Consider the following 15,433-nt stretch of genomic DNA (forward strand, 5'->3'; position numbering starts at 1 on the left):
GGAGCGGTCCATGGATCACACTCCCATGCTTCCGGCCTTTTGCTTGGTGGCACCGGTGGGGTGGGAGCTGGACGCGGATATTGAGCAGGCATTACGCACAGAGCCCACTCCTCCCCAGTGTCCAGCTGGGCGTCTGTACGTTCCGTCTGCTGTCCACGACCGTTTGATCTATTGGGCCCACATGTCACCCTCCTCTGGTCATCCTGGCATCGGTCGGACAGGAACGCTGTCTTAGTGGGAAGTACTGGTGGTCCACCTTGGCCAAGGACGTGAGGGTTTATGTTTCCTCCTGCTCGGTGTGCGCCCAGTGCAAGGCCCCTAGGCACCTGCCCAGAGAGAAGTTACAGCCCTTACCCGTTCCATAACGGCCGTGGTCGTACCTATCGGTGGCTTTCCTCACAGATTTTCCTCCCACACAGGGCAACACCACGACCTATGGCCCTACAGACTGTGGAGGCCCTGTTTACACACGTCTTCCAGCACTACGGGGTGCCTGTGTATATAGTGTTTTCACCCCGAGAGTAACGGGCAGGTGGAGAGAGTAAACCAGGATGTGGGTTGGTTTCTGCGGTCTTATTGCCAGGGCCGGCACCTTGGCATTAGATCCAGATCGAGGCTCTTGCAGTTGACGAATGGTTTATGTGCTCAGAGGAGACCTGGGACGCCACTCATGTGCACCTGCAACGGGACATGAGGCGTCAGAGGCAAGTGCTGATCGCCACCGCAGTGAGGCACCGGGTCTGGCTCTCGACCCGAAACCTGCCCCTCCACCTGCCCTGCCGGAAGCTGGGTCCAGCGGTTTGTGGGTCCATTCAAAGTCCTGAGGAGACTGAACGAGGTTTGCTACAGGTTACAGTTTTCCCCAGATTACCGTATTAACCCCTCGTTCCATGTGTCTCTCCTCAGGCCAGTGGTGGTTGTTCCCATCCAGGAGTCTGAGGTGCGGGAGGTTCCTCCGCCCCTTCTGGACATCGAGGTGCCCCGGCGTATGTTGTTTGAGCCATACTGGACTCGAGGCGTCGGGCGAGGGGCCTTCAGTACTTCGTGGAGTGGGAGGAGTACGGTCTGGAGGAGAGATGCTGGGTGCCGGTGGAGGACGTTTTTGGACCCTTCATTGCTATGGGATTTCCATCGTCTCCATCCGGATCGCCCTGCGCCTCTTCCTTCGGGTCGTCCCCGAGGTCGGTGTCAATGCGCGGCTCGGGGGTACTGTCACAACTTCCGCCGAAGTCAGTCCCTCTCCTTGTTCAGGCGACATTCGGCGGTCAAGCGTTAACTGCCTTCTAGCCATGGCCTATCCACTTTTCATTTTCCATGTGTATTATCTTTGCTTTACACACCTGGTTTCAATTCCCCAATTATTGTGGTAAAGAATGGTAACGAACATCTAGCCACTCGAGAGCGCCCTTACCTGCCGATCTATATATTACATCTCCGTGGTCTAGCATGGGTAGGATGGTCATTTGAATCAGGGATAGTTTGGCAGCTGAGGGGAAAGCGGAGGATTAATCTATAGAGGAAACCAAGTCAAGAATTGAACTTTAGCCTGCAGCTTTGATATGTGCTGAGAGAAGGACAGTGTACCACCTTGTCACGCCTGTTCCCCGCTCCCCCTCTCTGGTGCTCGAGGGCGCTAGGCTGTTTTGTTCCTGCATTGATGTCGTTAAACAACATAATAATCCTAAATCATTCAGGAATAAGCCAGCCATGAAGCTTAAGAAGTTTTGAAAATGTATTATTTAGGGTATATTAAGTTATATTAAGCTATTAAGCTTTACTCCACTCCAGACGACGCTTTGAATTGAGCATGGTGATATTAGGCTCGTCCATGAAAACACAGGAGGTTGGTGGCACCTTAATTGGGGAGAACTGAAGCCATTTTTTATGTGGTTGTTTACCTGCCATTTGGTTTCACTGGCCATTTGGTTCCACTGGCCATTTGGTTCCACTGGACATTTGGTTCCACTGGACATTTGGTTCCACTGGCCATTTGGTTTCACTGGACATTTGGTTCCACTGGCCATTTGGTTTCACTGACATTTGGTTCCACTGGCCATTTGGTTTCACTGGCCATTTGGTTCCACTGGCCATTTGGTTTCACTGGACATTTGGTTTCACTGGCCATTTGGTTCCACTGGCCATTTGGTTTGACTGGACAATTCGTTACACTAGACATTTGGTTTCACTGGACATTTGGTTTCACTGGCCATTTGGTTTACCCGACATTTGGAACTCACTGGCCATTTTGGTTTGACTGGACAATTCGTTCCACTGGACATTTGACTCTGAACTTGATGGGCTGATAAAACCATGGTGTGCCAGTAAGGCTAGCCAATTAGATAAGTTAGTTAATGTTTAGAGACTGTTGTGTTTGCTGTGTTGGCATTTATTTCCCTTTAAGAGCAGGGCTGTAGCCTGGGTCAACATTTTATTGGTTGCTGATAAAAACATGTGGTTGGCATTTATTACCCTGGGAGTTCTAAGAAGAAGAAAAGGGTAAGTGTGTTTGAATACCCATACTAGCGTTCACCATACTTAAACTGTATACTATGTACTCATCTTCGCATACTATTTAGCGCGTACCATTTTGTATGCAATATAGGGCCTCACAGTGGAGGTGTCATAATACACATAAAACCTTGCGGTCAAACAGGAAATGGGAAATACGCCTTAGATAACCCTTTAATTCCACCTCCCACATGCGGTGACCTCACCTGGTTTAAATTATATTTTTGAGAGACAATATCTCTCTCTCATCGTCCACCCAGTGCATAGGTTTACCTCCACTGTATTCACATCCTACCATACCTTTGTCTGTGCAGTCATGCCTTGAATCTATTATACCTTGCTCCAGAAACCTTTGCCAGTTCTCTTAGCCTTTAGCCGTACTCTTATCCTACTTCTCCTTTGTTCCTCTGTGATGTAGAGGTTAATCCAGGCTCTGCAGTACCTAGCTCAACTCCCATTCCCCAGGCGCTCTCATTTGTTGACTTCTGTAACCGTAAAAGGTTTCATTCATGTTAACATTAGAAGCCTCCACCCTAAGATTATTTTATTCACTGCCCTAGCACACTCTGCCAACCCGGGATGTCCTAGGTGTGTCTGAATCCTGGCTTAGGAAGACCACCAAAACCACTGAAATTTCCATCCCTAACTATAACATTTTCCGACAAGATAGAGCTCCTACTTATAAAATCCACATTTCCAGAAACAGGTCTCTCACTGTTGCCGATTTGCTATAGACCACCTTCTGCGCTCAGCTGTGCCTGGACGCTGTCGTGTCTTTGGCTATGCTGGATTAAGTGATAGGACATGCTATTCTATAAAATAATGTATCTGTAATTAATATTACATGATTAAGCTAATCAGGTAAATATAATTAACTAGAAAGTCAGGGCACCACGAAATAATGTTTATAGAGCTGTTATCTTCAGAATAAACTCTTAAAGACCTAGTAATCTTTTACATCAGTAGGAGTCAATATTTAATAGTCACTTTATTCAGTCTCATCTGAAAGTTGTAAATTCTTGGTTATCTTCACGAACCCTGGCTAACAAGTCGAATCAGCAATAAAACATGTGGTTTAATTATTTATTTACTAAATACCTAAATAACCACACAGAATTACATCTACACTGAATGGATCATACATTGATTACAAATGATGTCATAACGGGAAACGTCCTAGTGGATGGAACAGATATGATGGCTGGTTACACAAAGAAAAGGGGTTGGGTTTTGAATGAAAGAGCGGGAAGACTGAGGAACAAAGGGAGAAGCTATGCTATCATAAATACAGAATCTTATGCATTCTAAATAACACCCATTTGAAAAAATGCGCTTCGGTAGATTGGTCGTAGATAGAAGGCGGGGTGGTCCAGCATGGATCTCTGGTCCTCTGAAGAATGTCTGGTGGTGAACTGGAGCGTGGTAGAATGGATACTCTGTCCATCCTCTCCTAGCCCACGTCTACAGTTGCTGCGCTAACGCAACGGCTAGGAGGTTTCTCTATGACAAACCGTTCTCTCATTTAAGACGCTAAAATTACATTTAATCTTTTCACAAATAGTTTCATATTTAAACATTTAAATTGCACAACAATTCCATATGAATCTGATAACTAGAATGTGTAGACTTTCCAAGACACAGTTTATGTCGTCCTATCATCAGTAATAATGTCTCAGACGCCAACTGATCTGACATTATATTCATTAAGTACCAATGCATATTTTCAACTGGTTGGATTACCGAAATATGGTTCATTTTGCCACCTTTTGATGTTACCAGACTCTCTATGTTAACAAAGGGATTTTCAATAGTCACATCAGTAGACTAGAGAGGAGAAAGGGGAAAGGAATGTATGGGGGTCATAAACCTCCCCAACAGGCCAACGTCATGACAACAACATATGTGAATTGATTGCCCCCATCTTTCTTCAGAGCTCGTGCTGTTAGGTGACCTAAACTGGGACACGCTTAAAACTTCTTTGGGACTAGGGGCAGTATTGAGTAGCTTGGATGAATAAGGTGCCCAGAGTAAACTGCCTGCTACTCAGGCCCAAAAGCTAGAATATGCATATTATTAGTAGATGTGGATAGTAAACACTCTGAAGTTTCAAAACTGTTTGAATGATGTCTGTGAGTATAACAAAACTCATAGGGCAGGCAAAAACCTGAGAAGAAACACACTATATATATTTTTCTATTGTATTCTTGACTGTATGTTTGTTTATTCCATCTTTGTGTTGCACTGCTTTGCTTTATCTTGGCCAGGTCGCAGTTGTAAATGAGAACTTGTCCTCAACTAGCCTATATGTTTAAAATAAAGGTGAAATACATTTTTTTTTAATTAAATGGCAAGGTGCTGAAGCTCATTCGCTGGGAATTCAAATTGTAGTACTCAAAATAGCCTCACACAGCTTCCCAAAAACAGTCACTTTCAAGCTAAGAATTTAGTAGATAATTGAGGTAAAACAGTTGTTCTGCTCATAGATGATCCTCTCTGGGATAGGGGGCAGTATTTTCACATCCGGATGAAAAGCGTGCCCAAAGTAACCTGCCTGCTACTCAGGCCCAGAAGCTAGGATATGTAATATGTTTCTAAAACTGTTTCTAAAACTGTTTGAATAATGTCTGTGAGTATAACAGAACTGATTTGGCAGGCGAAACCCCGAGCACAATCCATCCAGGTATTCTTTTGTTTTAGGTCAACCTGTTTTCTATTAGGTTTCTATGGCAAGCTCGTTTTAATAGAAATATGCTTGCAGTTCCTATGGCTTCCACTAGATGTCAACAGACTTTAGAAATTGGTTGATGTTTTTCCTTTGAGTAATGAAGAAGTAGCCCTTTCCTTTCTGGGTGTATAGCCATGGGGACTGTTTTGTTTGGGGTGCGGGACCTGAAGCTCGTTCCACTTTGATTTTATCCGCTTTTGAACACAGTTTATCCCGTCTAAAATGTTATCGATTATTTACCTTTTATAATACCTAAAGTTGGATTAGGAAAGTTGTTTGAAATGTTTGGACCAAGATTACAGGTAATTTATTAGATAACTTGTAGTCATGTTGGGCGAGTTGGAACCGGTGTTTTCTGAATCAAACGTGTCAAATCAATGGACATTTTGGGATATAACAACATAATTATTTGAACAAAATGACCTTTTATGATCCTGTCCTCAGATAATTGCATGGTTTGCTTTCGCCGTAAAGCCTTTTGGAATCTGACACTGTGGCTGGATTAACAAGAAGTTAAGAGGTTTAAAAAATGTACGTACTCAAGTTCTGTAGCGTTTCTTTAACTAAAACACAGCAAATAAAAATGTGCATGCACAGAAACACATTTAGGGTCGGGAATACTAATCTAAATAAAAACTTGTTTTCGCTTTATCATTATGGGGTATTGTGTGTAGATTGATGAGGGAAAATTAAATGTTATGCATTTTAGAATAAGGCTGTAACAACATCTGGAAAAGGAAGTGGTCAGAATACTTTAATATTGTACTCTGTGCATTACTCTTTATCAGTGTTTTGTTCTGGTTGTATCAGACATGAGTATCCTCGTAAAATTAATTTCCTCATTTCCGTCATAAAATGTTTGGCATGGAGCAGAAGTGGTTTGTTTATTCACGGGTATTAACTATGTGGCACTAAAGTGATTTAGGTCAGTGATTCTTAACCAGTGGGCCCAGGAACACTACCCTGGAAGGCCTCGATGCATTTACAAGATTGGATATCTTGCATTTTGAAATTGAAATGTGTCTTGCACATTTAACGCAACCCTTCTAAGTCAGAGAGGTGCGAGGGGCAGCCTTAATTCACATCTACGGCATTGGCACCCGGAGAGCAGTTGTTGTTGGGGGTTAACTGCCTTGCACAGTGGCAGAAGTAAAGGTTTCAAGTATAAGGTTAAAGTGAAGCAAATCAAAGTTACACCCACATTTTTTACATAAAACCGATCACAACTGATCAGAATTCCAAAGTCAGACATAATTGTTTTCAGAGCCTGCCTGTTGGAGCTGAACGTGCAGAATGCCCCACGTGTAGGGAATGCACGCTGATCAGTAATGCTCGCATGCTTAGCGGCTAATGTTAGCCAGCTCATGCTAGCTAGTGAGCTAGCATACGGACTCGGTAGCAGGGCAGGTTCTCTTAATGACATTGGTGATTGTGGGTAGTTCGAAGTTATCTGAAAATAAGTTAATACATATTTAAAACCCCAAAACATATATATTTTGGAGTTATAGGTAACCTGATTGTGACTACAACTAATTACTAAGTCTTTGACCACACTGTTACTTTGGTGAGAGTAAAAACTCCTGCTTCTTACCATATGACCATCTAGGTCAGACAGTTGTTCAGAGTATATGACAGTTAGGGTCGGGGCTGGGAAGCAGGGCTCCATCAGGATGGAGAGCACCACAAGTCTCCTCAGAGAGGGAGCTTCAATAGATGTTTTATTCTTCCCCCTAATCGTCATCTTACCCTTTTTGTTGAAGATGGATCATGGGTGGAATTAGGGGAAGGGGGGACCAGGGCCGACAGGACAGGAAAGCCTGTGCAGATACATTGGAGGGCGGGTCACAGGAAGAGTGGTCACAGGTTGGGAGGACACAGGTAGAATGGGATTAGAGACCATAGAAGAAAGTCAAGCACGTGGCCCTGGTCTAAGCTGCCTCTGGAGTATATGCATACTGCTGCAACACCAAGACTACCAGTCCCTGGCACACTGTCTTTTATTAAAGAGAGATAACAAAGAGATAGACAAGCCTTTCATTTAGTTAACTTTGTAGTTTGAGGTCAGGTTAAATATTGCTTTGCTACAATCTGATGACCCCAATTTATTGTTTCCCAGAAACGATATACAATAGTGATGATGTCATACTCCACATCACTGTCTGGAACACACTCGTAGTCCTGGCAGGGTTTATAATGTCAGAAAAACAGAGATTGACAGTTCACATCATCAAAGCACACAGGTAAGTTTACAAGTTTCTTAGGCAATTGATAGTATTCATGATAAGTTTAGTGGTCTCGTGTACTTTAAAACTAGCCATGCAACCAAATCTGGAGCTTAATTAAATGTGTCTTTTAGAAGTGAAGTGTGCATTCAAGTTGTACACTATTGATTAACCTTTACTGCATTGGGTAAATCAGGGTCACACAAAGTGTTTCTTGGTAGTCTTAAATATATCTACTTTGAAACCAAAGTATCCACCTCACACACATGGTTATGGGCTTATAAATTTAAATAACACACCTGTACCATGTCAGATATAGAGTTGAAATGTATTCAATTTTGAGTTTGCTTCCCAATATTACACTTTATATATAGGTACATCACATAAGACTGAAATATAGCAAAACTGTTAGACATTTTAAGATTAAAAAAAAAAAAAAAATCTTTATTAATTATGAAAAGTATTAATAACATTTCAAAGGTCCTTTGAAGGTCCTTTGACGGCAGGAAAGGGATACTGTTACATGTTGTGCTTCAAGAAATATGTGGAATATGTAAAAGAGGAGTCATAAAAATTCTTTCCACATTTCTCTGTTTTGTTAGGAAAAGGATTACATCTGGTTCTTTACACCCTCAAGGCATGACGAGCAGTAACATGGGTCATCCTCTGATAATGCCAGGCTTACTACTTCTAATGCTGATACCTGCCATCACAGCTGATAGCTCCGGTAAGGTTGAACAACATGCAATTGAGTAAGTGCATCTAGACAAGATTATCTACGTTAACATCTTAACATCCTGTATGGGATTTTGTTATATTTGATTTGACAATTCATTCAAAATACATTCTATGTTGCTCCAGGCAACAGGTACCCAAAATAGTTTAGGAGACATACACAAAAAAGTAAAGACTTGATTCCGTTGTGGTCTCCATATTATTGTTACTTGTATTTTTTTACTGTTCTGTTGCTGTACTGTCCCGTAGCGGTCTCTAAACTCCTTGATATTAGCCATGGCTTTAACTCAAGGAAAGTCAATAGTAGTTGTTTCCTTCACAGGTTCTGTCGTCACCAGCTGTGAGGCATGCCACCCTCATGCTACCTGTCTTGCTCTCTACTCAACAATGAGGTTGAGTCTTCCTCATTCAAGTTAGTCACTTGCAACTGTAAACCAGGCTTTGTCGGCAACGGCATCACCTGCTACGACCTCAAGCTCTGCGCTGGCGGCTCCTGCTGTCATCAAGGTTACAGCTGGTCAACGGAGTTAGGCTGTGTGGACGTTGACGAGTGTTCCCTCCCAGACCAACCCTGCAGCCCTCCTCAGGTCTGTGAGAACACCCCCGGATCCTTCAACTGCTTGGTGCCTCCTGAAGACGACCTCCACTCCAGTCCTGGTGACTCCCGTTCAGTGCAGTTTCAGTGCGGGGGGAGACGGTGTCCAGTGGGAGAGGACTGTATCAGTGTTGGTGGAACGTCCCTCTGTGCAGACCCTGCCTGCACTACACTGTACTGAATGATGCCTGGCGTTCCACCACCAACAACGGCAACGTTAATGGCGAGCATTGCGACCAGAGCATCAACTGGCAGGGCTGGTATCGCCTGTTCCTTGGGGACACCAGTGTTCAGATGCCAGAGAGGTGTGTGGAAAGGTACATGTGTGGAACCGCTGCCCCCATGTGGCTCAGAACCTCATCCCCAGCTGTTAGATGGGGTGGTTCAGAGGGGTGTCTGTGGACACTGGTTCTCAGAATGCTGCCGTTTTAGAGAAAATCCCATCCATGTTAAAGCCTGCTATGGAAATTACTATGTCTACAAGTTTGTCCCTCCAACACAATGCAACTTGGCCTACTGTGCAGGTATAGTACAATGATCGTCTCTGATTCTTAAGGACGACAAGAATATTTAAGATGTCTGGAATGCACTCCAATTAGTCACATCAAATCTATTACCCTCTCCTCCTGTCCTTCTAGATGTCAACACCAAGGTGTGTTCTACATGTGGAGTATTTGACGCCTGTGTGAGTGATGATAAGATCAACTGGAGGTGTGAGAGGAAAGGTGAGTGTTAAAGAATAACTAAATAAAGAGGTGTAAAATATTGTCCCAACAGAGACACCACAGCAAAGATCAGAAGTGAATCCATATATCTTTGTTTTGTGTGTTTTTGTTTTGTAACATTCTGTGTTTTTGCTGAGCTCTGGAGCTGGTCTGTGGGCCTAACTTCATACAGGTGGGTCTTCAGATGGTTAACCTGGAGGCCGGACGCCTGGATCCTTCCCTCTGGTCACCTGGCCGACCCCAGTTGCTCCGCCCACCAGGAGGCTAACGGCACGGTGTGGTACCAGGTGGAGCGAAGGGAGGGACGCTGTGGAAACACTCTGGAGGTGAGAACACGTTACCTCAATTTGTCCCAAAAATGGATGCACTGGAGGAGTATGCATGTATTACATCTATCTTATGACCTTTTTGTCTTTTCTCCAGACCAACAGCACCCATGCTGTCTACTCCAACAGCTTATTTGTTTACCCATTAAATGCAAGAAACGAGTCTCTCTCCCAACCCCTGAGCATTCCATTCTCCTGTGCCTATCCCCTGGAGACAGAGAGCAGCCTGATGTGGCCATCAAACCCTACCTGCTGTGAGAAATAGGATTGAGTATTTTTGTAGGACGGTTTGTTTTGCATTTCCTCATCATCATCTAACTTCATCATCAACTCAAGCTGTCATGATGAGCTACATTTAGTCTTATCATTCCATGACAGATCTGACTTCCAAACGTCAGTAACAAGGATGAGTCTGTCTCATATCTGGTTGCTTCATGTTCACCTCTCGACAGGACGGAGGGTGGAGTTTCAGGTTTAGGTGCCAAGGCCGAATCCTTCATGTCTCTGTATCGAAACGCCAACTTCACAGAGGCGTACCCACCTGGAGAAGTCCTCCTGCCAGTGGGCTCTGCCTTGCACGTGGGCGTGTCTGTGGACGAGACATACGACCAGTTAGTGGTGGTGCTGGAGAATTGCTACGCGACTCACACCCCCAACTTTGATGATCTTATGCGATACGTCCTTATTCAGAACAGGTCTGTCTGTGCCTTCTTGAGTTGTGTCTGACCATTTACTAAAACTATTTTTCTGTATGAATATTTAAATATTTATTTCCCAGCAGCATATCACCCACTGCTGGCTGGCTTCTGAAGCTAAACAGGGTTGGTTCTGGTCAGTCCCTGGATGGGAGACCAGATGCTGCTGGAAGTGGTGTTGGAGGGCCAGTACGAGGCACCCTTTCCTCTGGTCTAAAAAAAAATATCCCAATGCCCCAGGACAGTGATTGGGGACATTGCCCTGTGTGATGTGCTGTCTTTTTGATGGGATGTTAAACAGGTGTCCTGACTCTCTGTGGTCACTAAATATCCCATGGGACTTATTGTAAGAGTAGGGGTGGTAACCCCGGTGTCCTGGCTAAATTCGCCAGGTCGTTGCTGTAAATGAGAATGTGTTCTCAGTCAACTTACCTGGTTAAATACATAAAATACTAATTGTATTCATACATTGAGTTATTCCACATTTTGTGTTACAGCCTGAATTCAACATGGATTAAATATGTATTTGTTTCACCCATCTACACACAATAACACAGAATGATGAAGTGAAAATGTGCTGTTTATCTGTGCACATTTATTGAAACTGAAATACAGAAATATCTCATTTACCCCCTTGAGTAAATACATGTTCGACTCACCTTTGGCAATGATTACAACGGTGAGTTTTTCTGGGTAAGTCTCTAAGGGCCTTTTTTTTTTTTCTGGGTAAGTCTCTAAGGGCCTTGCACACATAGATTGTACAATATTGACACATTATTATTTAAAAAATCCATATTTAAAAAGTCCTTCTTCAGGCTCTGTCAGGTTGGTTGTTGATCATTGCTAGACAAGTCTGCCATAGATTTTGAAGCTGATTTAAGTCAAAACTTTAACTAGGTACTCAGCAACATTCAATGTCATCTTGGTAAGTAACCCAGTGTATATTTGGCTTTGTGTTTTATGTTATTGTCCTGCTGAAAGGTGAATTTGTCTCCCTGTGACTGTTGGAAAACAGACTGAACCAGGTTTTCCTCTATGATTTTGCCTGTGTTTAGCTCTATTCCGTTTCTATTTATCCTAAAAACCTCCCCAGTCCTTGCCGATGACAATCATACTCATAACATGATGCAGCCACCACCATGCTTGAAAATATGACGAGTGGGTCTCAGTGATGTGTTGTGTTGGATTTGCCCCAAACATAACAAGTTGTATTCAGGACGTAAAGTTAATTTCTTTGCCAAATGTTTTGCAGTTTTACTTTCGTGCCTTATTGCAAACAGATTGTATGTTTTGGAATATTTGTATTCTGTACAGGATTCCTTATTTTCACTGTGTGATTTAGGTTAGGATTGTGGAGTATCTACAATGTTCTTGATCCACGCACGTTTTCTTCCATCACAGCCATTAAACTAACTCTAACTGTTTTAAAGTTACCATTGTATGATGAAATCCCTGAGCAGTTTCCTCTCCGGCAACTGAGGAAGGATGCCTGTATCTTTGTAGTGACTGGGTTTATTAATACACCATCTAAAGTGTAAATAATAACTTCACAATACTCAAAGGGACATAACTTGATAAGTAGATTTTTACTTGAATTTATTAAGGCTTGTCATAACAAAGTGGTTGAACACTTATTGACTCAAGACATTTTAGCTTAACATTTTAACGAATTTGTAAACATTTAAAAAATATATATTTCCACTTTGACATTATGGGGTATTGTGTGTGTGGCCAGTGAAACACAATCACAGTTTAATCCATTTTAAATTCAGGCTGTAACACAACAACATATGGAAAAGTCAAGGGGTGTGAATACTTTCTGAAGGCATTGTATTTAATAGAGTTTTTCTATACCATGAAATTATTCTGTCACAGGTGCCCTAGCGACCATCATCAGGTGAGGGGTGGAGGAGAGCGGCTCGTCTCTCAGGCTCGCTCTGCTCTGCTGTTCCTGTACCAGGGGACTACCGATGTCTTCCTGCACTGCAGACTCAGCCTGTGTGACCAGAGGAGCTCCTCCTGCACTCCGGTTAGTCCTCAACATCTCCCTCTCTCTAGTCCTACTGAGTGTCGCTGATGTCTCCTGATGTCTCCCTGGTGTCTCCCTGGTGTTTCTGCATCAGGGTCTGGTCTCTCCCTGGTGTTTCTGCATCAGTGTCTGGTCTCTCCCAGTGTTTCTGCCTCAGTGTCTGGTCTCTCTCCCTGTTTCTGCCTCAGGGTCTGGTGTCTCCCCAGTGTTTCTGCCTCAGTGTCTGGTCTCTCCCTGGTGTTTCTGCATCAGTGTCTGGTGTCTCCCTGGTGTCTCCCTGGTGTTTCTGCCTCAGTGTCTGGTCTCTCCCTGGTGTTTCTGCATCAGTGTCTGGTGTCTCCCTGGTGTCTCCCCAGTGTTTCTGCTTCAGGGTCTGGTGTCTCCCTGGTGTTTCTGCCTCAGGGTCTGGTGTCTCCCTGGTGTTTCTGCCTCAGTGTCTGGTCTCTCCCCAGTGTTTCTGCCTCAGTGTCTGGTGTCTCCTGGTGTCTCTGCTTCAGTGTCTGGTGTCTCCTGGTGTCTCTGCTTCAGTGTCTGGTGTCTCCCTGGTGTTTCTGCATCAGTGTCTGTGTCTCCCTGGTGTTTCTGCCTCAGGGTCTGGTGTGTCTCCCTGGTGTTTCTGCCTCAGGGTTTGGTGTCTCCCCAGTGTTTCTGCTTCAGTGTCTGGTGTCTCCCTGGTGTTTCTGCCTCAGTGTCTGGTGTCTCCTGGTGTCTCCCTGGTGTTTCTGCCTCAGTGTCTGGTCTCTCCCTGGTGTTTCTGCCTCAGTGTCTGGTGTCTCCTGGTGTTTCTGCCTCAGTGTCTGGTCTCTCCCTGGTGTTTCTGCCTCAGTGTCTGGTGTCTCCCTGGTGTTTCTGCCTCAGTGTCTGTGTCTCCCCGGTGTTTCTGCCTCAGTGTCTGGTGTCTCCCTGGTGTCTCCCTGGTGTTTCTGCCTCAGTGTCTGGTGTCTCCCCTGGTGTTGCTGCCTCAGTGTCTGGTGTCTCTCTGGTGTTTCTGCCTCAGTGTCTGGTGTCTCCCTGGTGTTTCTGCCTCAGTGTCTGGTGTCTCCCTGGTGTTGCTGCCTCAGTGTCTGGTGTGTCTCTCTGGTGTTTCTGCCTCAGTGTCTGGTGTCTCCTGGTGTTTCTGCCTCAGTGTCTGTGTCTCCCTGGTGTTGCTGCCTCAGTGTCTGGTGTCTCTCTGGTGTTTCTGCCTCAGTGTCTGGTGTCTCCCTGGTGTTTCTGCCTCAGTGTCTGGTGTCTCCCTGGTGTTTCTGCATCAGTGTCTGTGTCTCCTGGTGTTTCTGCATCAGTGTCTGGTGTCTCCTGGTGTTTCTGCATCAGTGTCTGGTGTCTCCTGGTGTTTCTGCATCAGTGTCTGGTGTCTCCCTGGTGTTTCTGCCTCAGTGTCTGGTGTCTCCTGGTGTTTCTGCATCAGTGTCTGGTGTCTCCCCAGTGTTTCTGCCTCAGTGTCTGGTGTCTCCCTGGTGTTTCTGCCTCAGTGTCTGTGTCTCCCTGGTGTTTCTTCATCATTGTCTGTGTCTCCTGGTGTTTGCCTCAGTGTCTGGTGTCGCCCTGGTGTCTCCCTGGTGTTTCTACTTCAGTGTCTGTGTCTCCTGGTTTTTCTGCCTCAGTGTCTGGTGTCTCCCTGGTGTCTCCCCTGGTGTTTCTGCCTCAGTGTCTGTGTCTCCCCTGGTGTTTCTGCCTCAGTGTCTGTGTCTCCTGGTGTTTCTGCCCCAGGGGTCTGGTGTCTCCTCAGGCTTCTGCCTCAGTGTCTGCCCTCCCTGGTGTCTGCCTCAGTGTCTGGTCTCTCCCTGGTGTTTCTGGGCCTCAGTGTCTGGTGTCTCCCTGGTGTCTCCCCAGTGTTTCTGCCCTCAGGGTCTGTGTCTCCCTGTGTTTCTGCCTCAGTGTCTGGTGTCTCCCTGGTGTTTCTGCCTCAGTGTCTGGTGTCTCCCTGGTCTCTCTCCTCAAGGTCAGTTCTCTCTGACTGTCTTTGGTCTCTCTCCTCAGAACTGTGGTAGAAGAATATCCCGCTCTGTCTCCACCTCGGCCTCCCAAAGCCCCTTACCATCGGACCAATCACCTGTGAGTATTTTTGATATCATCACACTCACCTCAAAGTAACTTGTGAGCAGTCATACACACACATACACACACACCCCTCACTAGTAACCTTCTCTTTGCACTGTTTGTCTTCTAGGGACCAAAGGGCCAGAGTGAACCAAACAGCACTGCAATGGGACAGCAGAGAGCTTCTGTATCTTAATGATTATTAGATAATAAAGTGAAACTTTACTATTATATCAGTCTTGTGTCATTATATCAATGTATGTTCTCTGTTATCTCTTGGTCTGGTCTGTTGGCGAAGCAGAGTTAGGGTTACAGATGTTAAATCTTAATTTGATCACCTTGTTGTTGCAGGAAATGCACATGTCTCATGTATTCAAAGTTTAAAAAGGCATCTAAAGTTTGTAATTTCCACTTGAACATTTCAGACTTAATTTGCTCTAACTAAAAAAATATCAACCCCTACAAAAGTGTCAATTTAAATATAAGCCACACAATAATTAGTATTTCCTGTTGCTGTGGTATTATTTCTTCCTGCTGTGAGAAACTGATCAAATTAAGATACAACACCTGTAAACAGAGAATCTGATATAATTTAATCTTGTTCCTGTCTTTATTTTCTTTATTATTTTCTACTTATTGTTTCTGTAATGTGCTCTGTGTGTAGAGGAGTCAGGTGCAGGACAGCAGATGTGAGTAAATAAACGTAATTTACTCAAAATAGACAAATATAATACAATAAAGCGAGCCCACATAACGGACCGTCTTACATACAAACAATTACTCACAAACAAACATGGGGGCAGAGGGTTAAACAAATGAACAAGTAATTAGGG

General features: G+C 44.5%; 2 long non-coding RNA genes across 2 annotated transcripts; both read left to right on the forward strand.

Moving 5' to 3' along the window:
- Positions 1–7,394: 7,394 nt before the first annotated feature.
- Positions 7,395–9,131, forward strand: LOC127927124 (uncharacterized). Its single transcript, XR_008126194.1, has 3 exons — positions 7,395–7,473; positions 8,058–8,182; positions 8,513–9,131. It is a non-coding gene; the product is annotated as an uncharacterized LOC127927124 (long non-coding RNA).
- A 3,369-nt stretch (positions 9,132–12,500) lies between these two features.
- On the forward strand, positions 12,501–14,827 carry LOC127927125 (uncharacterized). Its single transcript, XR_008126195.1, has 3 exons — positions 12,501–12,560; positions 14,541–14,615; positions 14,731–14,827. It is a non-coding gene; the product is annotated as an uncharacterized LOC127927125 (long non-coding RNA).
- The last annotated feature ends 606 nt before the right edge of the window (positions 14,828–15,433 follow it).

Source organism: Oncorhynchus keta, unplaced genomic scaffold (genome assembly GCF_023373465.1).
Source record: "Oncorhynchus keta strain PuntledgeMale-10-30-2019 unplaced genomic scaffold, Oket_V2 Un_contig_9508_pilon_pilon, whole genome shotgun sequence".
NCBI classification, from domain to species: domain Eukaryota; kingdom Metazoa; phylum Chordata; class Actinopteri; order Salmoniformes; family Salmonidae; genus Oncorhynchus; species Oncorhynchus keta.